The sequence below is a fragment of the Sminthopsis crassicaudata genome, chromosome 2, assembly GCF_048593235.1.
Source record: "Sminthopsis crassicaudata isolate SCR6 chromosome 2, ASM4859323v1, whole genome shotgun sequence".
Taxonomy (NCBI): Eukaryota; Metazoa; Chordata; class Mammalia; order Dasyuromorphia; family Dasyuridae; genus Sminthopsis; species Sminthopsis crassicaudata.
In genome coordinates, this window is record NC_133618.1 from 385,972,551 (window position 1) to 385,997,049 (window position 24,499).

Genomic DNA, 24,499 nt, shown 5'->3' on the forward strand with positions numbered 1-24,499 from the left:
GACAAAATTAATGAACACTAAACAAATTAGCAAGCTATACAAGACCATTTATAATTAAGTATAAAACGGTTTGATAGTGTGGTTCTGGGAATAAAAAAATCATTATTGACTAAAGCTATGTTAAATATTCCTGTAAAAAATAAAGAATTAAGCCTGACCAGAAAGGGTTAAGTAAATAATGCAGGTTAAAAAGTAACATCAGAAACAAAGGCAGAGAGAAAATAATATACAAATGCAGGACAGTGAAGATAAAAAAACTGACCAGTAGAAAACTATGAGAATATTGACTTTTAAGTAAATGAGGCTGAACAAATAGGATAAGGACATATTATGGAGGATTTTAAATAAAAGGCAGGAAACAATAATTTTAACAATAAGTACAAACAATAAGTAATCATTGGTTTTTAACAGAGGAATACCAATTAAAGTAGTATTTTTTAAAGAATCATCATTTTTTAATTTGAGAGAAGAAAAAAAAAATCAGGAAGACTAAGTTATTACAGTAATTTCTTCATTTCTGTGTGGCAGTGACTAGATGGCTGGCCTTGACATCAAAAAACATGTGCGAGTTCAAGTATTGTCTTTGATATCATACTGGCTAAATGACCATGGGCAAGTTCGTTGGCACTGAGACAATTTTAAGGTGACAAAAATTAGAAAGAAGTTGTTGATATTTCCATCACTGATAAAATCACCCAAATGGACTAAAAAATATACAGAATGAAGAGACTGTCCTAGAAAATGCTCAAGTTCCCTTCCCAAAAGAAAATGTGATCTTTTATCCGATGCTTTAGAACTCAACACTGCCACATATTCATTTATTATATCTCTAAGGTATGACTTCACTTTCCTCTATTACAACTCAAATTTCTTGATCACTTCAAGGTTTAGATAAAGTTCTTTCCTTAAAAAATAAAAAAAATAAAAAACAGGAGTTAGTCCACTTAAGTAGTATCCCATTTAACAGATAAGGAAATAAGCAGAGGAGCAAACTGACTTGTCCATGATCATAAATAAAACTAACAGTACTACTCTGCTGATTTACTGCTTGGGAGACAGTCCTAAAGTTCCATAAGGTATGTTTGCAGAGCAAAAAGCTCTTGCAGGTCCAATATCAATCTTTTCTTTCTTTTTTTTTTTTTCCTGAGGCTGGGGTTAAGTGACTTGCCCAGGGTCACACAGCTAGGAAGTGTTAAGTGTCTGAGACCAAATTTGAACTCGGGTCCTCCTAAATTCAAGGCTCTATCCACTGCGCCACCTAGCTGCCCCCAATATCAATCTGGGAATGCTCTAAATGATAGGACAAAGAGGGCTTTTTGGTAAATACAGTATAAAATATAATGTAAACTTAATTTTTCAAAACTATATGATAGAAGTTTACAGTTTCATATACAATTTTTTTTGGTTTTTTGCATAATGAAATGTTCATCTTTGCTGATGTTTCAGGTTTTACATGTTTTGAATACAAGCCTATAATTTACAAAATAATATAATACAATTTATTGTTCTCAGAGATCTAGACCAAATTCAAAATAAGTCTATAACCAGAAACTTAGCCATTAGCTAATAAAGAGTTTTGGTGCTATGAAACTAGCTAAGCAGAGAAGAGTTTTAATTTGCATCTGAATATTAATCCATACATATAAAATAATGTTCTCTTCATAAGCACTTAAGATTTCACTTTAGCTCAAGTTAGCTCAATGACTTTTCATGAGATTTTCCTAGCTATTGACAAAATCATATTTGGTCCCTGATAATTTTCCAGCATTGGGAACCAGCAAGCAATAATCTCCCTTTTTGGTATAATGTTTTCCTTAGCCAACACTAAGTTATTGGGTACCTTATGACATTTTTCAGTCATTAAAAAATGAACATCAATCTTTTGATTGGTCTCTAACATTTGTATTTCAATAGCTTCATGATTTTGCAACTAATTCACATCTTTCTCCTTCTATTCAACTCTCACTTATATGTTGTAATAAATAATATACTCTCCAGAGAAGTTCTACCTTTTTTCCTATTCATACTGTGATGGGAAAGACATTCTAAACTACATAAACACACACACACATAATCATACTCTCTATATATGTATTTGTGTGTGTATATGTATTGTGTATGCATATACATATAATGTTGAGGTCAGATCTGAACTCAAAAAGATGAGACTCCTTGATTCCAGGCCTTGCACTCCATTTCACACACAGCTGCCTTACAAGTTAGGCTAGGCTATTCTTAAAGGTACGGAAGCCATACTCAAGACTTGATTGGCTCAGAGAACTAAAGGCTAAGTCTAACATTAGTCCTTGCGTGGGGGTGGCGGCAGGAGGAGGGGGAGGAAGAGGGGAGGAGGGAAAGAGACCCAAAGTGGGGGATGGTGCAAAAGAGAATGAAGAGCTCCAGGCAAATACTGATACTTTGCTAGAGGAATCCAATAAGCAACTTTGAGGCAGAGAAGCTTGGACCAGCTAAATCACTCTTCCTCCCAACCCCACAGCCACGTGTGTCTATATATATGCATGCATGGATAAATGGATGGATATGTACATAATGTCTGAGATCAGATGGGAACTCAGGAAAATGAGTCTCCTTAATTTCAGATCTAGCACTGTATTCTCTTAGCACTTAGCTGTCCCTAAACACTAAAAAGTACTGATTTCTTAAAACTTGATTGTCTCAGATAATTAACTCTAAGAGTAGCATGGAATCTTAGAGGAAATGGATTTGGAGGTTGGAATGATTCAAAAAAGAGCCACGAAGAGTTCCAGGCATTCTGATACTTTGCTAGAGGACCACAATAGGCAACTCAGAGGCAGAGGAAGAGTTTAGACGTGATAAACTTGGGGTTCTCAAAGCAAACTTGTTGAATATCCTCTTGCTATGGCTAATAACCTTTTGTTAACTGTTAAGTGCCCTATGAGTATCTTACTTCATTCCAATATCAAACTACCAAGGAACTAGCATGAATGAGGCCCAACTCAGAATACACAGAAATCAATTTAGTATTTTGATTGTTTACCTATTATCTTTCAGTTTCTCTACAGGACTTTCCTCTATCTTATACCCTAGGTATCTCTTGCATTCAAATCATCATTAGTATGCTGCAGCTAATTTTACCCATATCATTATTATACTTTGGATCATCTGTAAATCTTGGATCTTTGGAAACTGTGATGTTATGTCATTCACTATTTATATACTAGCATTTAAAAAGACAGGTTTTCCATCAGATTTGTCAAAAATGATCATAAAAAAAGAAAATTATATGTTAGAGAAGACAGAGAAGCTTAATATTTAGTAGAATTATGAGCTTATCATTTAACATTCCAATCATTCTGGAAAAGAATTATGGTTTAAAAAAATCACTAGGGGTAGCTAGTTGGTGTAGTGTATAGAGCTCCATCCCTGAAGTCAGGAGAACTTGAGTTCAAATCTAACCTTAAAGAAAAAGCTTTCTGGCTGTGTGACCCTGAGCAAGTCACTTAAACCCAATTGCCTCAGGGGAAAAAAAAATCACTAAATTTAGTAAAACTCTTTGACTCAGTGACATCACTACTCATCTTAGTATCCAGGGTAGGCTTCCCTACTATGTTAGGTAAAAACCTGGAATAGCTGGACTTCTATGTCAAAGAGCTAAAAAGACAAGACCTACATGACAAAAAATATTTATAGCACTATGTTTTGTTATTGCCAAGAATTAGAAACTATTAAGTATCCAACAACTGGCAAAATCACTGAACAAATTATGAAATATGGATGGAATAGGGTTTATTACTGCCACATAAGAAATTATTAAAGGTATAGATTTTAAAAAAAAAGAACTTGTGAATTTCAGAAGGGCACACAGGTGGAAAGACAGAGCTGGTACTGTTAAAGCTTTTGTCCTTTAAAAAACAAATTGTAACATATCAGTTCACCATTCAAAATGCAATCCTCCTTTTCTGTCCTTAATATATGGAAATGTTCAACTTTGCTGATGACTTTTAAGCTCATAAAAAAAAAAAAAAAGTTTAAAAGGATGAGTCTTTCTGTTAGGAAATAGCTTGTGTTGGAAGCACTGCACAAATTTCAAAATATAATCTATTTTCTTTCTCCAATTCAGCTATGATCCATCCATCTGAAGTGATTTTCCAAGGTAAATGTATGGCTTGGTTACCTTAATAGATTGTTCATCCAACTCAATATATTTTGTGTGTTTGTCGATTCCATCAAGAAGACTCTATTTAGGAGTTTAATATAATCAGTACAATGTTATCCTTTCTATATAAAAAGTGGGCTAAACATCCTCCATGATAGTAGCAAACATCTTTTGTTATAATGCCTAAGATATTGACAGAGGATTACTGAAGTTTTCTACTACTATACCAAAATCAAAAAATCTTACATGATCTTTATATATGGAAGAGAGATAAACAGAACCTTCAAACTGTCAAATGCTTTATTACAATCAACAAAACTGAAAAGCAAGTTTGTGTTCTCTAAATCCTTCAATTAAGTGTGACCATAAGGGTATCTGTTCTAGAAAAATGTTTACCAATTATACAGGAAATCCCCAAAGTCTTAGTGCAGTTTTAAACTTTAATAGTTTTATTATAAAAACAAGGAAAAACTTGCACTGAATGGTGAAAAATTAAAAAAGAGGAAAATAACAGACAATGGCCACAACAATGTAAATAACCCAAAATTTTTTGGGGAAAAAAATGAATGTTGTAAAATTTTAAAGCATAACTTTGATTTCAAAGAGGAAATATGAGAAGACACCCCATTGCTCTAAAGAAGTGGAGGTCCACAGATGTAGGAATATGACATGTTGTAAGATTTTTTTATGTACTGATTTCACTGAATTTTTTTTCTCTTCTTCCCTTTTTCATTTGATTAAAAAAAAAAGTCTTTGACATAAGGGATGTCAAATAAAGGGATGCTTTGGGAGGCAGAGGAACAGAAATATAGAGGGAATATAGGTGATACAAGAGAAAAGATGTTAATAAACATCTGTTAAACATCCTTTATTAAAGTGCCCTCCATAGATATATAAATTATGCCCATTTAGACAGAGATGAAAAAGTACGTAAATGATACCCATATTTCTTTTCCCTAGGAAAATTGAAGATCTTAACAGATTCTCTTTAAACAAAGGAATTCAATGTTGATTTCATCATGTGCCAAATCATTATCTTCACCTTTCACAGAACTGAAAATATAGCCTTCATTGCTTTCAAAACTGGTGTCAGTAAGGATTTCTTATAGCCATTCTTAGAATATTTCTCTAATTTTAAGTGTAATTTCTAGTTCACAAATATTGAGAGCCAAGAGTCCAAATGTAATTGTCTCCACTACAACTGACATGAAATATTTTTGTTACAAAGAAATTTGCCCAATTTCCCTGTTATCCTTCCAGTTTCACATCTAAATGTTATTGTGACATGTAAAATGTATGAGATTGCCTGTCATCTAGGGGAGGGAGTAGAGGGAGGGAAGGGAAAATCTGGAAAAATGAATATAAGGGATAATGTTACCAAAAAATTACTCATGCATATATACTGTCAAAAAATATATATAATTATAAAATTAATTTAAAAAATAAATAAACAAACAAATTAATTAATGTTGCTGTGATCTCCTGGCTTAACTGAATCTCAGATGTATTTTCTGCAAATCCATTTTTCCACTCCACTGCTAATTTCTGTTACATGAGATTCCTCAATCTTCCAACATTCTCCAAAATGAATGGGTCAAAATTAAGTTTTTTTCCCACAAATTTCTGGAGAAATTAACTTAAAGGAGCTTAAGTGTGTTAGGAACTCATTTGTCAAAAGAAAACACATGAAAAAAAGTACTAGAAACATTATGTAAATAAATGTATATTCTAACCTAGGGTTGTTGCCTTTAGCTGCACTCTCAACTTTTTGGCAAATCTGTGATGGCTAATATAGTTTTTGGGTTTCAGGTAGCTACTGTTTTATACTGGTTAACCTTCCTTAGGAAAGGATAATAATCTGAGATAGTATGATTTTTCACTGATAACAGCTTGTTTAAATGTAATCATTTCATCTTTATCCTAATCTGTTGATTTTGATATAACAAGATATTTCCCAACCCTAAATCTATGATCCTGTAAGTCAAATTATTCTGGCTATACAAACAGTGATTTATAAATTATTATCTCAGCAATAACTTTCCTTTTCCCACCTAAGTTATAGCCATTCTTTTTTGGGGGTTGGGACATGTAAATGGGTGATGCTGTTCACTGCTAACCACTGTCCAGCAAATTTTGACCCTTCTTAAAGAGAACCATCTTTTCCAATGTTTTTCTTAATCAATTCCAGTTAACACCTTTGCTCTGAATTCAGAGTATCACGGTATATATATTTACTTAGTAAGTTTTCCCCAAGTTTTTCACTAAATTTTTTCTTCTTAAGTATCTCATGTTGACATATAAACTTAGCAAACACCTTTGATAAACATCTACTGAACACAAGGAATTTTGTCAAGTGTTATGTATATAAACAGATAAAGTCATTGCTCTCAAGGAGCTTACAATCAATTAAATGGTATTCTTTTTGCTTATCTTCATTATAAGCATGGTTAAAAAAAAAAAGCATGCAAACCAAAGAGCACAGGTTTCTAGCTGCCTTTAGAAGCACATAAAGCATATCTACAAACTTTGTTTTCTGAAAAACTGCAAGCCATCTAACTATTTAATAGAAACCTCCTCTTTTGGATTAATTAAAAAGGAGAATGTCAAGTAATAAAATTGAGTCAGAGAGAGATCTTGGTTCAAATTCTCTTATTTTACAGATGAGGAAAATGATTCAGAAAGTCAGGGAACCAACTTGCCAGCTCTCAATGATATTTATATTTTCAGTTTAAGTACTTATAACTCAATAATATAAGTCAGGATTTGATGTACTGTATTGTCTAGATTTTTAAAAGTATTTGAGAAAATGTTAATAAACATAGACTAAGTCTTAGCAAAGTTCTATCATAGCAGAGGGGATACACTGTATAAGTTAGTTGTCTATCCAACTGCATAGTTCGGTGAGCAAAAGACATTCTCTACCCTTTTCCTATCTGGTTAGACTACAACTCTTTCTTGTTTATGCATCTCATCCAGAAAACTCTGTAATCTAGAACTTTATGCTAATATAGTGCTCAGCCCATACTCAACTTAGTATAGTACTACATGAAATAATAAAAGTGACTGTCAAACTTTGATTCAAGGAATAGCAAGTTCTAATATTTAATATCCTCTACTATTTATATTAAACTGGCTGCATAATCATTTTAAGCTTCCAGCAATACAAAGCATGCAAGGATATACTGACTGCAATTTGAATTAGATGGGTATGATATCCAAAAAGCAATTACAGTTACAAAATATTATAGAAAAGATATAGAAATCAATTTAGTCATTTTACAAACTAGAAACTCTGAATTCTGTCTAAATTCTAATTTTTTTCTACTTTAAAGAATAGTATTAGCTTTGTATTTGCAGTACAGATTCTAACAAATTTTTTCCTAGCTTATGGAGACCTATCTGTTCATTAAATTATATTGTCAAGCTCTCACATAAAGGCTACAGTTATTTTAAAGAAAAAGAGTAAAAACCAAAATATAAATTTGCTAAAAGATACCATCACTTGGAGATAATTATTCATATTGTAAAAGAACAGTTCATTATATGAAAGGAATATTAAGGCATTTTAAGTAGAATGTTCTGTCTCTTCTGAAGCAAGTAAAATTAACTGATTAAAACTCATTTCAATCCAAGTTTTAAGAATACATCTACTGTCTAAAAAAAAAAAAAATGGATAGCCTCCCCCTTCAGATAACTGAAGTCAATAAAAATTAAGCTTTTGAGTATTAATCATAGGACTCAAAGAGGTTCAAAAAAAGATCTAGACAAAGCACCAGTCAAAATAAAATTGAGCTCTGGACACAAGTAGTCTGCTATTCAGCAAATGTGTAGAATATGTTGACTATCTGAATCTTGTACTGCTTGTCCTCAATCAAGCTTGGCCAAAAGTCTCATCTACCTTCTTTCCTCCCAATGAAATACTACTGAAGGCCACTAGGTGGGCATAGTGGACAGAGCACTGAGTTTAGTCAGAAAGACAGTTCACAACAAAGTTAAGAAACTTGCTTTAACCTGTATGTCTCAGTTTCCTCAACTGTCAAATGGGAATAATAGTACTTCAAAGGGCTCTTATAAGAATCAAATGAAAATTATTTGAAAAATGCTAGATCTAGCAGAGTGTCTGGAACATAATAGGCATTTCATAAATGCTGGTTTCCTTCCTACTGAATCATTACAGAGGAAAGCATTAATAAATTTGAATTCCTTCAAGACCATGCCCTTCTCAATCATGCCTTTTCATTTCTGCATCTTTCCTTGTCCAACGGGCTCCTTCCCTATCATATAATGAAAGCATGTCTGGATCTTCCCTATTCTTTAAAAACCTATCCTTAACCCCATCACACCCATTTAACCTTCAGTCTGATTTTTCAGAACAGAACTCCAAGAAAGGGTCATGTGGATTCCTCCATTTCCCCCCTTCCCACTCACTTTTCAACAATCTGGTTTCCAATCCAATAAACTGCTGAAGTTAATAATCTCTTTTAACTACTAAATTTAACTAGATTTTTCCTCAGTCTTAACTTTCTTAACTTCTGAAAAAAAGTGAACCAAGCCCTCTTCATGGATCATCCCTATTAATGACACTACTTTGCTCTCCTATTTGTTCTATCAGTTTTTTACATCAGCAACCATCTCTCCCATTCATTAAGTAGGAGTTATCTGTCTGGTCATTCTCCTCTCCATATCTTCTCATTTGTTGGACCACCAACTCCCATGGGTTCAATTTTCATCTCTCTGCAAAAGATTCCTAAATCTCTATTATCTCTCCTAAATTCCAAATTCACATTACTATGTACAGAATATATGACAGCCATCAGCATGGAGATGATAAAAGTTATGGGAACTGATGAGGTAAGAAAGTGAGAATACAGAAGAGACAAAACAAAAAACAAACAGAAGAGAGGGTTTAAAATAGATATATTGGCCTCTATTTTCTCAATGTCTCAGAGGAGGCAAAACAGAGGAGTCTGATAGCAAGGAAAAGTATGAGAAGCTTGGGGAGAAAAGAAGGTCTGCAATCAAGTCTATAGATACTAGGATATCAAAGAGGAATAAAGGCCTATTCTGCTGCAATGAAAAATATTAGATAAATTTGTAACAGACTAATTCAATTCCATGGCTTCCTCCAAATTCATTCAACAGTATATGAAAAGGAGAAAGGTAGGAGAAAGCCAAAGCTATATTAGTAAAGCATGAATGATGATAAAAATTAAGATGACAAAAGGATTCAAGAATAAAAGACTGTAAAGTTGAACTAACTAGAGTCAAGGTTGGGAAGAAAAGACAAAAAAACAAAAACAAACTTAAGATGGTGATGTGAAACATACTAGAGGAGCCTAGTTCACATGACAACCACCCAAGCAAAGAATTAAAGAATACCAGATGAAGTAATGATCAAGACAACCCAAGAATTACAGCAATAGTAATATCCAGATCAATAAAATCTTCCATTCAATCCAGTATTGAAAGAGAAAATAATTGGGGATATGTAAGAGAAGAGATGAAAAGAGGGAGAAGACAACTTAGGTTAATAGGACTTGAAACCAGCAGGATCCTAGTTCTGTCCTCTAGACTCAAAGCAAGGTTTTGATTCAGCTATTCAAGGATAAAGACAGTTTTAATACACACATTTCACAGCTTTTCTTCTAAGAGACCTCAGAACTCATAGTAGAAGATAGGGTCAGAAAAGTGCCCATATTCCAGATGGCCCTCCAAAAAGCCTTCAATTAATACTGCTATAGGACCCACAACAGGAGTCAGCACTATCCTATCTACCTAATCAGTCTAAAACCAGGAAGATGTCAGCCAATCTATTGGGACCCATCAGGCATGTTACTGAGTCCTCCAAAATACTTGAAACCAGCATTCTTATTGATACCACAGCAGAACACAGGATCCCATAGTGGTAGAATAAATTGAGAGAATAAATCCTCCCTGAAGCATACAACCTAAGCAACTACCAATGTTCAATGGCTTTTTAAGGCCACAGTAGAGGACAAAAACCCTGATTGGGGACTGCTTCAGGAAAAGAATGAATAGAGGATGGTGTTGAAGCTAGTAAACACCAAGTGACAGAAGTAAAAGCTAGGTAATTTGGAAGAAGGTGGGACCTGACCTGGCCACCTCATCCAGAACTACAGCAGTAGCATTATCCAGACTACAAAGGGAATAAAGCAAAACAGGTTCATACCATATAAAAACAAAGGGACAAAGCCTGTTCCTGGAACAAAGTCTAAATCCAGAAACGAGAAATGGAGATGTAAGACTATTTCAAATACAATAAAAAAAAAAATATGGGTTAAGAAAAGCCCAAGAGGTAAAACCAGAAGAGAATCTCTCTCCAATGAATACAAAGTCTCAGAGAAAAAAATGTCATAGAAATATGTTTAAAATGACTGCATATGTATAACCTATATCAGGCTGCTTGCTATCTAGGGGAGAAAAGACAGGAGGGAGAACATTTTGGTTCTCAAAATCTTACAAAAATGAGTGTTGAAATCTATCTTTACATGAAACTGGAAAAAGAAAAAGAAAAAAACTTTTAAAAGAAAAGAATATCTTGTTCATAAGGACTATAAGACTATCTGGAAGAATAAAGATAAGAGTTAAAAAATGAAATTAGAGTTTTTAAGGGAAAACAGAAGGAAACCAAATAGTTTAAAACAGGAGGTAGTAAACATTTTTCACTGAACTTAAAAAAACAGAAGAGAATAAAACTCAATGACACCATGAAAGAATTATCAGAAATAGAAAAAAACTGAAAAATTAGAACTAGTAAGATATCTACCACCGTAAAACTGACATGAAAAGTAGGTCGAGGAAAAATCATTTTTTTAAGAGTCAGAATGCCTAAAAAGTAGAATCATACAAAAAAGCTGGGCACTAGATTTGAAAAAATCATTAATAAGAAAGTACCCTATTCTATTAAAACAGGAGGGCAAAATAGGAATAAATTGATTAACTTCTGAAAATAACTCTAAACTGAAAATTTCCGTATTTGTCACAAATATTTCCCCCCTTTATGTCTTTATGTTTTCAGAATTTCATTTCTGAAAGCTTCACATCCCCCAGCAGGACTGACTTTTCCTACACAATTTTAGTCCTTAGGATTTTACTAAGCTTTTCTATAAACTCTGAAATCTGCTCTTCCTGCTGCTCTATGGTTTTTAAGTTTCTTCCCTAAACTTTGAGGCTTTTGGTAACACAGCCATATAAGGGCCCATAAAACAAAATTTGGCTCATATGAAAAAAATTCAAACTCATATATGTATAAATCTCCATGGGAAACACAGGAACCAAGCAAGGTCTAACTTCTACGATTCTTTCTGACGAGGACCATTTAGATAGTAGGTGACCCTTTCAGATCTTGAGTTTTTGGTTTTAATTTATTTGATCAGGTAAAAAGGTCATTCTTTGCTTCAAATCTTACCCAGCTGGAATCAATGAATAGTTATTGCCTCAGTCAATTGAGACCTGTTAATGACCTTAATAAGGTCACAGAGGCTTACTACATAGGGCCATATCTATATCCTGATCTATATCTTGCCACTGGAGCCAGATAGGTTGGAGGAGAAGGTAAGGCTTTTGGGTGACAGCCCACCCAATTCACTTGCATGTCATGGCATCACCTCCCTGATGTCATAATCCTCCTCTTCAAGAAGGACAACTCTTCAGGTATCTTATAGTAAATGTCCTATAATTTGACATAGAAGCATTCATCAGCAGATGATAAACTGCCGGGAAAAGGCCAGAAAGTTGCTTTCTTCCTATTCAGACATCTTAAACAGATCTTCTGACAAGACAATTTATTTCATAGTGCCAATCTTCTTTGTATTTCTCCTTCTCCAAAAAATCTTTCAAGGCTCTCTGTGTCCAACCCATATCAACTAGCACATTTTCAAATTACTACTCCTATAGTCATAAGAGCAGCCATCCAGCTACAATAAGAATTTAAAGTAAGTGTAATCTATCTCAATATTTAGAAAGCCAGGGTTTAGGGATGTGATCTTAAACAAAGTAAATAAGTTGTAATTTTTCTGCATCAATGTCCTCAATTACAGAACAAAAACGTTCTTCCTCATGACGACAGCAGCATAATTTTGTGTTCAGATTATTTTTAGATTTTAAAATAAAAGTTTATACACAAAAAGCTCATCTCCTTAATTTTAAGCCTATGATTTAAGAAATATGGTTCCAAATGTAATTCATTTCCCACAGATTTAAGCATAAATGTAACAAAAATATTTATTCTCCAACATCTTGGAACATTAAGGAAGTAAAAGTGGGGCTCTAATGTATGAGGTATTCCCATTCACCATTGGTAAAGTATTAAGTATTTTTCTTAGAAACTCAGTATTTTGAATGCTGAAACAATGACTAAGTTACCATTACCATCCCTGAAAAGTAAAATTTAGTTCCTTTATAAATTTATTGGATTCTGCAGAGAATAACAATGAGCTCAAAATCAGCATAACTAAAAAATATCTAATACCAGAATTCCTCTTTTTTTTCTTAAATGTTAATAGTATAAAGTATTGTTAACCCACAAAACCCCACCATATTAGTCTAGTAGCTTCCCTTGTGAAAAGTAGTATTCCATCTAACTCTTAAAGTCTATCCTGTTCATATTAGGACTCTTTTTAGGACTGTTTTCAATCCACTATCTTTAGTATGAGAAGGTAGTAAAACTGAATGAGTGACTTTCACTTTTAAAATTCAAGGAGAAGTTTCATTTCTTACTTTCTGATGCTTATGTGGGACTAAGATAACAGCAATATCAGATTGACTTACAAAAGTAAAAAAAGCATAAAATATTAAAAGTAATAAAATGGATTCAAGTATTGTAAAGCAACAACATTTATTAAAGATCTGTATGTAAAGGGCTGTGATGGTATTAATGATACAAAAATGAAAAATGGTTATAGCTTTTAATGAACTTGTTAAACCAGTGGCATATGCATTAATTAATAACTATTAAACATTGTATTATACAAGGTAAAAATGCAATGAAGATAAAGGAAGATCTGGGCAAAGAAATACCTAGGAAAATGTAAAAACACAATACTTTTAGCAAAGGAAACATGAAGAAGTAGCATCTGAGTTAAACCTTGAAAGAAAAGAATTTAGAAAAAATGTGGAGGGAATGTATGGGGAATAATCTATATTTCCAGAGACTAGGAAACTAAGTAGTACAATTTGGGCAGAATATAGTTTAAGAAAAGAAACATAATAAAAGAAAGCCAGGAAAATAGATTCAGAGAGGAATGTGTTGTTATAGATAAAAGACTGACCTCAGTCAGAGTTAGGAAAACCTGAGTTCCTGATTACTATGTGAACCTTGGTTAAGTCATTTAACCTCACAGTGTACTGAACAATTCTAGTACTGTAATTACAGAGTAGAAGGTGATCTGGAACTCTTTACATCAATTAAAAAAATCTGAAACAGCCTCTAAAGTTTGTATATGACAGCAACTGAATGTCCTCAAGCAAAAGAGAAGGTTTCCCTCTTGTACATAATTTTGACAACTGGGCAAAGAGAAGATTCTCTAATGGCAGCAGAGTAAGACACCAAAGTTGGAGAACCTAACAACAGTTTATATAACAAGTAACAAGGATATAAATTAGTGTAGTACCAGTTTAATTGGAAAGTGAAGAACCAGAAATATTCTGAAAACAGAAACCATAAGACTAAGATTGGGAGGGAGAAAGGCCAAGGTAGGGTATAGGGTGAAACCTCTCAAGAAAAAGACAGCATTACTGAATACTGATACTTACACTGATAGTTAAATGAAATCTCTGTTGTCATACACAAGCAATGTGTTGATTTGTTACTTCAAATATATTTCTTTGTTAATAGGTTGTATAGGTTAATGGGGAATGAGGACCACATAAATAATTAATAAAAGTAGGTTTTTAAATTGGATTGAACTTATTTTTCTCTCCCACTTTTTAGAGAAAGATAATAGTAAGGACACTCTAGTCTACCTGAAAGAATATTTAAGACCAACAGCAAACACATTAAAGTATGCACAGTAAGAAGAAACAGGAAAAGTACAACTTGGAAATAAGGCAGAAGAATAAAATTTGAAGTCTTCACTTTGAAGAGCCTAAAATAAAAAAAAAATTTTTTTTAAAAATCAGTAACTTTAGATAATTATATTGCTAATAATAGCTATTTCTTAAATGATCTATGCGAAATGACATCAACTATTAAAATTAAACCTAAAAGATCCCAAATTAAAAGAACCTACTTTTATTGAAGGGCTCCACCTTAGCTTTCTGTCAGTTGTGTTGCCTCTTTATATACAATAATAAAAATAAGACCTAGCATTTATTCATCTTTTTAAAATTTTTAAGCACTTAAATATCTCATTTTATCTTCACAATCTTGGAATGTAGGTGTTATACCCATTTTATAAATGAGGAAACTGAGGCAAAAAGAAGCTAAGTAATTTGCTCAGGATCACACAGCTAGTAAGTTTGTTGAAGCTAAATTTGAATTTAGGTCCTGTTGACTCCAGATTCTATCTACTGCACCCCCTAGCAAAGATATCTACCTTCAATTCTTTAATACCAAGAAGGCTAATACAAAGGACTTTTTAAAGTGTAATGAAAGCTAAACTTTCACAATGAAACTACATTTTATTTCCTATCACATTCACTTATCCTCATAATCCATCCTGCATAATCAGTAATTTCTTGTTAAATAAGACCCCAGGCTCAACACTTATTTATCCTTCCCCCCCCTTCACAATAGCTACTACTAAAAACAGACAAACCTAAAACAATGTACTGTAGGACACACTTGGAAAGATAGTTTTAATTTTCAGATTCAGTTAATTTTCAGTACAATAAAAAAGCTTATTTATCATAAAAATGTGAATTTTCTTTTTCGTAGCAAAGGCATTCTATTTTCTGAGTATGTAAGGTTCAGATTAGAAAAAAAATTATGTGTCATTATTTCTCAAAAGTGTAACCATTTCCAGTAATTTAGAATTCAGGAATATTCTTTAAATGTTTTATTATCATTCACTGGGATCGAGATAATCATTCTGAGATTACACATGTAACATATACATATGTATACATATGTACATAACACATAAATAGTTTTCATTTTTATTAATGCAAATTCACAGAAGTCATTATGGTAACAGTAAATCCAGTTTCAGCCATTTTCTGTTTTTAAAAACCGTGAGATGGCTTCTTAAAAAAATTAACACACTTAAAATTTTCATTCCAAGAAAAATTCTCCCACCTAAAGCATTTTATTCTTAAATCCAACAACGTAAAATAATTCCACATAAATTCCTAAAGTTATGAAAAATATTGTCCGAATTTTAAGATAGGGAAAATAGAAACAGATTTAGGAAGCTCTCTAGAATGCAACTGAGATACCTTCTTTGGTAAATCTAAGTGTGTAGGGTCAGTTATTTCTAATATACTGAGGATATTAACTATAAATAGTAAACATGCCACAAGCATGAATCTTTTAGCTCCCAGCTGTGTTTCCTATAAGCTAGCTCTCCACCTGACCAGGTGTACTTCCATAGGGTCAAGACTATCCTTTTTCTTTATACAACATGTAAGGAGGGCACCACAAATACACCCACACAATGATTTTGATGAAATTCTGACAAGAGATGTCTTTAGTAATGCAACTAGAAAATCTATTTCTTAAATCAGATTTGTAAATAAAATGGCGTTTGCTAATTTTCCTCGAAGAACTATGAAGCCTCTACTTAATCATCCTTCCTACCTCCAAAGAGCTGATTGCTGGCTCCTGAACAAAACATATGAAAACATGGGTTCCATTTATCCAACATAACTATTTCAGGTTCTGGGACAAGGCCATGTGCTTGACCGTGCAAAGCACTCCATTTGTGTGAGATTAAAGAAGTCTGAAACTACTAATCCTTTGTGACATTAAGAGGGATCCCATTTTTAAAGGGAGAAGAGGGGAAACAGTTAAGTTCCAGCAAATAACCACGTTTTTTGCCCTCTTCCCCCCCCCCCCCAAACAGGAGGCACAAGAAACCAAACACCATCAACACAGCCCTCAGCCCGAGGAGGAGGAAGTGAAAAGGAAGATCGATGGGGCGGAAAAGAAGAACTACAAGCAGCTTGAACCTGGTTTAAGAATTACTGCACACAAGCGCAGGCACTTCGGGTTCGTTCAGTAAGCGAGGGGACGCATCCCGCCCGGAGCCGAGCAGAAAGTACCATCACTTCACAGCGCGCACAACATCCCTCCGCCCGCCCGCGACTCCGCCACCACAAATAGCAGCTGTCCACCTTAAAATTATCCTCGGAGAATCTCCCTCATCCCCCTCTCTCCTCCGAGGACCCCACCTGTCAGCCCCTCCCTATTTCCTTTTCTCCTTCCTTCACAGACATGCACCCACTCCTTCCGAGAGCTGCCCCCAGCAGAGCCCCTTCTCCCCGGACCTCCCCAGACAACACCACCCTCCAACCCACCAGACGGGTGGGACCAGGGGACATGGCGCAGGGATGGGAAATGGGGGAAGAAGAGAAAAAGGGGAGGGCCTGGAAAAGAAGGGAGGGGGAGACCGAAAGGGACGAGATGAGAGATGGGGAGGCGAGAGAGAGAAACAGAGTGGGGGGGGGGGGGGGGAGGCGAGGGGCTCGCGCATGCGCAAGCCCGGGCAACCGCCCGTTCCTTCTTACCGTTGGAAGCGCGACTCCCCCTTCCCCGGCCGCGGCCGCTTCTCCAGGACCCGCCGCGGCAGCTGCCTCAGCCTCAGCACCGCCCCGCACAGCGGCAGCGGTAGCGGCAACGGCAGGAGGGCCAAGGCTCCGGCTCAACGGCAACTGAGTCCTGTGTCTTCTCTCAGGGCGGTCGCGGGTGGGCAAGCGGCTGAGGCAGTGGCGGCAACCGAGGAAGCGGCGGCGGTGGTGCGGCTGGCCCAAGCGGGTGTGAGCCCTTTCGCGGATTCGCCCTCCGAGGGGAAACCGGCGCCGAGAACCGGGAAAGGGGAGGGGAAGGCAACGGCTAGAGCAGCCAAGGCAGCGGCTGAGGCGCGGACCCTCCCTAACGGCGAGGGGGGAGGGAAGAAGGAGGAGCGGGGGCCGGGCCGGATGTGACGTAAGGGGGCGGGACCATGGAGAGCGAGATCAAAAGAGCCCGACTTAGGGGGGAGGGGAGAGGTAGATTAGAAGGGGGAGGCAGGGGTATCCGCAGGTTGAATGGGAGAGGAAGCAAAGGAGGTCCAAAATCTGTCCTCCGCTTACCACTCTGGTTTCTCGGCGCTGCGGAAATTGAATAATAAAGTGTAACCATATAGTGCTGAGAACTTTGCATAGCAATTGCTAAAGATTTTCTCGAAACAGTCCTGTGAGGACAAATAGTGCAAGGATTCTTATTGCCAACTTTTACGCTTGAGGAAACAGAAATGAAGTGACTCTTTGAAGTGATCCTTCTAGGGTCACAGAGCACAAGAATCACCGTACACAGATTCAAGAAAACTCGATCCATAATGATTCCTCTATCAAACTGAAATTGGGTGAAATTTCGGAACCAGAAGGAAGGAAAGGCCAAACGCCGTGTCACCAAGAGGCTTACACTTCTGGAATACTCCCTCCCAATCACCCTACGAAACCCGATAATTCCAATATTGTGGTCCCTGTTTTACTGATAAAGAAACTGAGGTACCGAGTGGTGGAACTAGCCTACCTCGTGGTTCACAGCGCCCAAGGCCAGTGAACATCACACGACCCATGAAACCAGATGCGTAGCCACAAAACCTTTGCAGACTTGTTTTAAGTAAAATAAGAAAGAGGAGAGGAAGGAGAGAAAAATGGACTAGAAAAAGTGGGAGAGGAAATGAATCAGAACGAGGAGAAAGGGATGAGTGGGGAAGTAGATGTGGAGGGAGAAGGAACACAAAAGATGTTCTAGAAGCGTGAGGTGAGGGGTGTAGTAGTCCCTTCTCAAAAGGTTGCATTATTAAGTTCCTGACAGGGAAACAGCAAAACTCAAAAACTCCCAGGCAGGCAGTTGGAAGTTAAGCCTAGATGGCTTTACCATGGTTACATCACATTCCCAGGAGAATTATGTCCGAATCAGGACTTCAGAGATACACCTGCAATCCTTCCTCCTCTAGATGTGCTATTTATTCATCTACAAACTGACAGCTCCTTACAAAATGCCTCTGGCGCTGAAAGAGTTGGGGAATATGAAAGTCAATGAGTGTGCTGGGCTTCAGAACTGCATTCCAATACCGAGGCTTATCTGCGCAGAGGAAGAAGGGAGGGGCCTCATGTAACCTATCAATTGCTTGCCTAGCAACCCAGACCAACCCAGAGTCCTCTAGTGTCACTAGCTCTCAAAGATTCTTTGTATTACACTGTCAATCACTTTAGTGTTCCTACTTCCCAACCTTGTAAAAATGGGAGTATCTGTTAGATGCTTTAGAATTGAATAATGAATGCTCAAATTCTCTGGAAAGAGATGGCATAGGAAGAGTCTGCCACCTGCACAAAAACCTCTGAAGTTGTAAATATTTGAATCGGTATATGCAGTCAAATATAAAACACTGAACAAATGGCATGAGGTAGTATCCTTCATTCGTCTATGCTGTCTATTGAAAATCAAATCCACCTATTTTACAATTGATATGATGGTCTTACTTGGATATTCTGCTTTGAGATTCAAACAAAAAAATAATTTCATAGTAGCAAGATAGAAAATCTATTTTCTATATGATAGATTTCTATAATTTCTATATCATTATCACCAAAACCCAGATAGAAAAATTCTATGCAAAATAATTACAAACATATCAGTTATTATCAGGACAAATACAGTAATTATATGAATGAGACTACAAAATAATTCACAAAAATGTAGACAAACGACTAGAGAGAAATTAATTACTCATGGTTAGATTATGCCAAGATAATAAAAATGGCAACACCATCTGAATGAAATTACCTACAGTATTTGATGCCAAACCAGACTACCACAGGATGACTTTATGGTAAAAGAAAAAAATAGCAAAATTCATCTAGAGGAACAAAAGATCAAGAATCTCAAGGGAAATTGTTTTAAATAGAAGAAAGGAGTCTTTGCAGCAAATCTAAATACATACTACAAAGCAGTATAATTAAAACTTATTTGGTAAAACTAGGAGGATTTAAGGGGTTATAAGCAAAGAGATGGTAATTAAATCTATGGGAACTGAGGAGAATACCAACTGAAACAGTATAGAGAGAAAAGATTCAGAACCCAGGACAGAACTCTGTGGGATTTCTACAATTAAAGAGTATGATTTGGATGCAGATTTAGCAGTGGAGAATAAAAAGGAACTGTTTTGAGAAGAAGGGAATCAGGAGAGAATGATGGTGTCGTAATGATGGGGGGACCCTGAAACTGTCCTCTCTAACTTATGGGGGTGAACTCTTGAGAAACTCTCCTCTGGGAGAGCCCACCTTAGGGAATCAAGATAAAGTAGCTTCATTTTGTTATTTTGGTGGTGACTAGCTGTACTCTCTATTGAATTGAAAATAAGTCCAAGATCACTCCTACTTAGCTCAACTTAAGTGGTCTCATACTACTGGAAATCTAGGCCTGGGGGCAGTGACAACATTGAAGGAATCTCATTCAATTGATTTCTTATAAAAAAGGCAATTTTAAACTCATTTGTTTGCAGAATGTCCAAAGCAGGATTATGCCTTGTCAAGGAACCTCTCTCTTTGGCATAGCTGTCTGTCAGGACTCCTCCCCATTGTGAAGAGAACCTCTTTTTAGTGAAAACTTTATTTCTCTGCCAGGACCTTGGCACTGAGGAAGTCCTAGCAAAGCTGACTTCTCAGTGCCAATTTGGGAATTCTTTCACGTTGAACCTGTGCCCACCAGAAGGGGATTCTCACACCTCAACTCTCCGCAGCGCCACTAACTGCATCACTAATAACCTAGAGAGAAAAGAGTAACAAGAGGGTAATCAAGAGTGCCAAAAGCTGCACAGTAAAAGAATGAGAATTGAGAAAAGGCCATTGGATTTGGCAATTAAGAAAGAGATCATTGATAAAAACAAAGATAGAAAAGTATAGATCAATTTCTTTAGGAAATATGGATGTAAAAATCCTAAATAAAATACTACCTAGGAGACTGAAACAATATATCACAAAAATTATACATTGTGATCAAGTGGATTTTACATACCAGAAATACAGGGAGATGGTTTAACATAAGGAAAACAATATTAACATTTTAATTGATTATATCAAAGGATTATATTAGTACTTATAGGAAAAGCATTTAACAAAATATAACATTCATTCCTCTTAAAACACTTGAAAGCATAGATATAAATGGATTTTTACTTAAAATTATAAGAAACCTTCACTTAAAACCATCAGCAAGCATTACTGAAAATAATCTAAAAGACTTTGGGTGTAGAGATGGGAAGTTGTCAAAAACACAAGAATTTTTTTGCATTTCCATAAGATCATTTTAGAGATAAGAAAATAGATTTTTCTTAGGGTTAAGTGGCTTGGCCAGAGTCACATAGCTCATCAGTACCTTAAGACCAAATTTAAACTCATGAACATGAGTCTTCCTAATTCCAACCCCAAAGTTTTATCCTCTGTGCCCTAGTTTTATCCACTCATCCATTGAGTTATATGGTTAAACAAGTTTGTGGTATATGATGGAGATGTAATGCTTCTGTGCATTAAGAAATGATCAGGTTAATTTTGGAAAAACATATGAAATAATGAAGAGTGAAATGAGCAGAATCAAGATAATGTATGTGGTCACAATACTGTTCAAGCATAAATGCAAACAAGTTATTCTGAGTATTATAAATACTCAAATCAATTACAATGGACCTATGAAGGCACATGTTATCTTACTCCAGAGAAAGAACTGATAAACAGAAGTATGGATTGTATGGCTTTACACTTACAAATATATTTGTGTCAAATGGTGGCATCTGTGGGATTGGGGAGAGAAAAAGAGAGTTTGGAATTTAAAATGCCACAAAAAATTTTAATGATTTTTTTTAAAAAATCATTGATAACTTTGGAGACAGCAGCATCTCATAACATATATAACAAACAGATATATGGCCTGGCCATAAAAGATCATGCATAAATTAGAGGAGAATGAAAGAGATACAGTTCATAACTATTGATAGGGGAAGTGCTCTTGTCAAAATAAGATGTAAGTGATCACAAAAGTTAAAATGGACTGTTTTAATTACATAAAAATTGAAAAGGACAAAAACAATGCAGATAAAATCAAAAGCAAAGAGTTAATTGGCCAATAAAAAAATCTTTTCAATAAATTTTTTCTGATAAACTCCAAGATATATAGGAAATAGATTTATATATATATTTGCCACTTCACAATAAATGATCAGGCAATTCTAAAATGTAAAAAAAAAAAATTAGCAACCTATCAATAACCATACCAAAAATGCTTCAAATCATCACTATTAAGAAAAATTCACATTAAAACAACTCTTGAGTTTCCATCTTGCTTCCATCAGATTGGCCACAATGACAACCAAGAAAAACAATTGTTGAATGCTTTTAGGTACAGAACTGGAATGAACTACTAGAAGACAGATTCAATCATTCTGGAAAGCAGTTTAAAACAATTTAGTACTCTTACAATGAGATCAAAAGAAAGTAAGAACATGGAATAAAAGGCTGCAGAATTTGAGAGTTAGAGAATGTAACTCCAGATCCTAGCATTGCTACTTACCAACTTGGACAAGTCATTGAATGCCTTTTGGCCTCAGATTTAACAACTAACCAATAAAATGACCAATCATGATAACAAAGAATGTTTCTCACCTTTGGACAGAACAGTGACAGACTAGCATAGAAGTATGAGATGAGACAAATATTTTCAGATAGTTAATGTGTAGATTTGTTTCATGTGATTATGCTAACTTGTTACAAAGAGTTTGTTTTTAAGTTTTATGTGTGGTGAGGATAAGGGGTTGTTTATAGTTATACAAAAAAAAACAAACACCAATGAAGCATTTTTTTAATGTTCAGAAAAGTAGGCTTAGAGGGAAACAGACAAACAAGACAGCTTTTGGAACTAATATAGTGAATTTAGGTTATACTTTTTTTAAAAAATCTATATATAATGAGATTTGTGATTTCATGTACTCCTTTGTACATGGTCATATTTGTGTGTGTTGATGTTTGTCACGGTCAGAATAACTTTTTTTTTAAGTCAGTGAACATGTTAGTGCATAATGTGATACAAATCCCCATACAGAATGTAGCTTCAGAATTTGACAGTTTTTAAAAAGCTACCCTCCAAGATCTATAAATATGTTAATGTTAAAACTATTTTCCAGATCTCAAGGAAACAAAAACATAACTAATGGAAGAAAGGTTTTTTGTGTTTATAAAATTTATGAATTTATAAAAATAGATAAGGAATCCTCATGTTGATTCTACAAGAAATCAACATAGGGAATATTCCAGTTTTATAGAGGAGATACTAAACTCAGAAAGGTTAGGTGATTTGCCCATAAATGCTGCCAGGTGAGTCTAGAGATACAAAGAGAACAAAAAACACTCCTACCTTCCAAGATCTTAGTTTAATGGGGAAAACAGCAAGCAAACAAAAATGTACAAACTATATACAGTCTAAATTGGAAAAAATTTTAATCATAAAAAAAGGAAAAGCACTAAAATTAGAAGGGCTTAAGGAAAACCTTCCTCTAGAGGAAGGAAAAGCCATAGGTATATATATTTAACGCATGATAAAAAGAATCAAAAATGATTTTTTTTAAGTCACTCAACCAAATCAAGAAATAAGTACTCTCAGGCAACCACTAAAGATGGCCAATTTCACTTATTTTCTTCTCTGAATCCCACTGTAGGAGTTTTTAAGTTGGGGCTTGTGAATTTAAAAAAATAATAATAGCAATATTTCAATACCATTTTCTCTATGATTCTGTATTTCAGTTTATGCATGTAAAAACATTTTTTTTTCTGAGAAAGGGTCTGTAGGCATGACACAGAAAAGGTTTAGAACATCTGCTCTGGATAGAACAGTCCAAGAGAACCTTTATTTGGACTTGAAACTATTTGTATAGTGACTTAAATGACAAACAGTATCAATATTCCTACCTAACTTCCTAATTGAGAAATATTCTACTACCATGAGAAATGAGTGTTTATTACAGTTTATAAGCATTCTTCAAATGATTATGTGCCAAGCAAGGCCAAAGCATGTCTTAACCAGCCCTTATGTTTGTTTCCTGCTCCCTCCAGGTTCAACTTTCATTCCACCTCCTCATGGTGTCTAGTGTTCTGGAAATTTGGGGACAAGGAGAGCTGAAACACTTCATGCTCCAGCCAATCACTTTGCTCCCTGACTCTTCCGGAAATCAAATTATAATGATATGCTTACAGCCCTTGACCTAGTGAAAAGAAAGAGCAACCACTGGCAAGCCAAGAAGTTACTATGACATCCCTGGGTAAATATAAAATCAACCTATGAAAATCCCCATTATTTTACAGTGCTTTTTACCCCTGACTTTAGAGTGAAGACAGATTTCCTGTAGCCAGTTACTTCCTCACTGATTTGCAGAGAGAAATAAATGGATTTCTTCTAAATCCCTAGACTTTCTGGAAATCACCATGATGCTTTCTTTAGTATCTTATCACAACATTTAAAAAGCTTTCATAAGTTCAAACATTCATCCTTTTTTGTTTTGAAACTTTTCCTAACTCCTCTTAATTTCAGTGCCTTCCCTTTTTTTTAAGTGAATTTTTAAAACTATTTTTATATTTATGCTCTGTTGTACATATTTGTTTGCTTGTTGTCACCCCCATTAAACTATGAGCTCTTTCATGGCAGCCTGAAAACAATGTTCCTTCATTTCTGGCATCTTAATTTAACAACTAGCAAGTCATTTAGATGCCTTTATGTACTATCTAAGGATATAAACTTGAAAATTATGAGCATTTCCAAAAATATTGTCAACTGATTCTCACAATCACCCTTGGACAGAAAATATCTCATTTTATAAAAAGAATTTGAGAACCAAGAAGGTCAAATTTCTTGCCTAAGATCATAGAGCAAGTCATTAGGTAGCAAATAAGATGAGGACTTCCCAACCTTTGTCTTATTCCTAGATCTGTGGTACTCTAATATACTCCATAGAAGTAACATATAGCTTTTCCTTCCTTGCTTAGGAAAGCAAGGGAAAAATCTTTCAATTTACCATTCATTATTGGTTAAAAAAAAAAAGTCAGAAAATTCCATATCAAAACTTATATTGACATAGTTTGCTAAGCAGGTGTCTATTTAAGACCAAATAGACTGAGCAAAATGTCCCAAATCCAGAGTGCCATTTAAACAAT

General features: G+C 35.2%; 1 protein-coding gene across 9 annotated transcripts in view; it reads right to left on the minus strand.

The window, feature by feature from the left end:
• FAM13B (family with sequence similarity 13 member B) overlaps positions 1–24,499 on the minus strand; it is a 155,594-nt gene that overhangs the window by 72,135 nt on the left and 58,960 nt on the right. For 3 of the 9 annotated variants that reach the window (XM_074291403.1, XM_074291401.1, XM_074291398.1), the window contains exon 1: positions 16,826–17,194. The exons of 5 other annotated variants lie outside the window; for them this stretch is intronic. The gene's annotated coding sequence lies outside the window, so the exon portion shown is untranslated. Of the gene's footprint in view, positions 1–16,825; positions 17,200–24,499 lie in introns of those variants that run through there. One more of the 9 variants, XM_074291405.1, reaches the window with a different exon arrangement.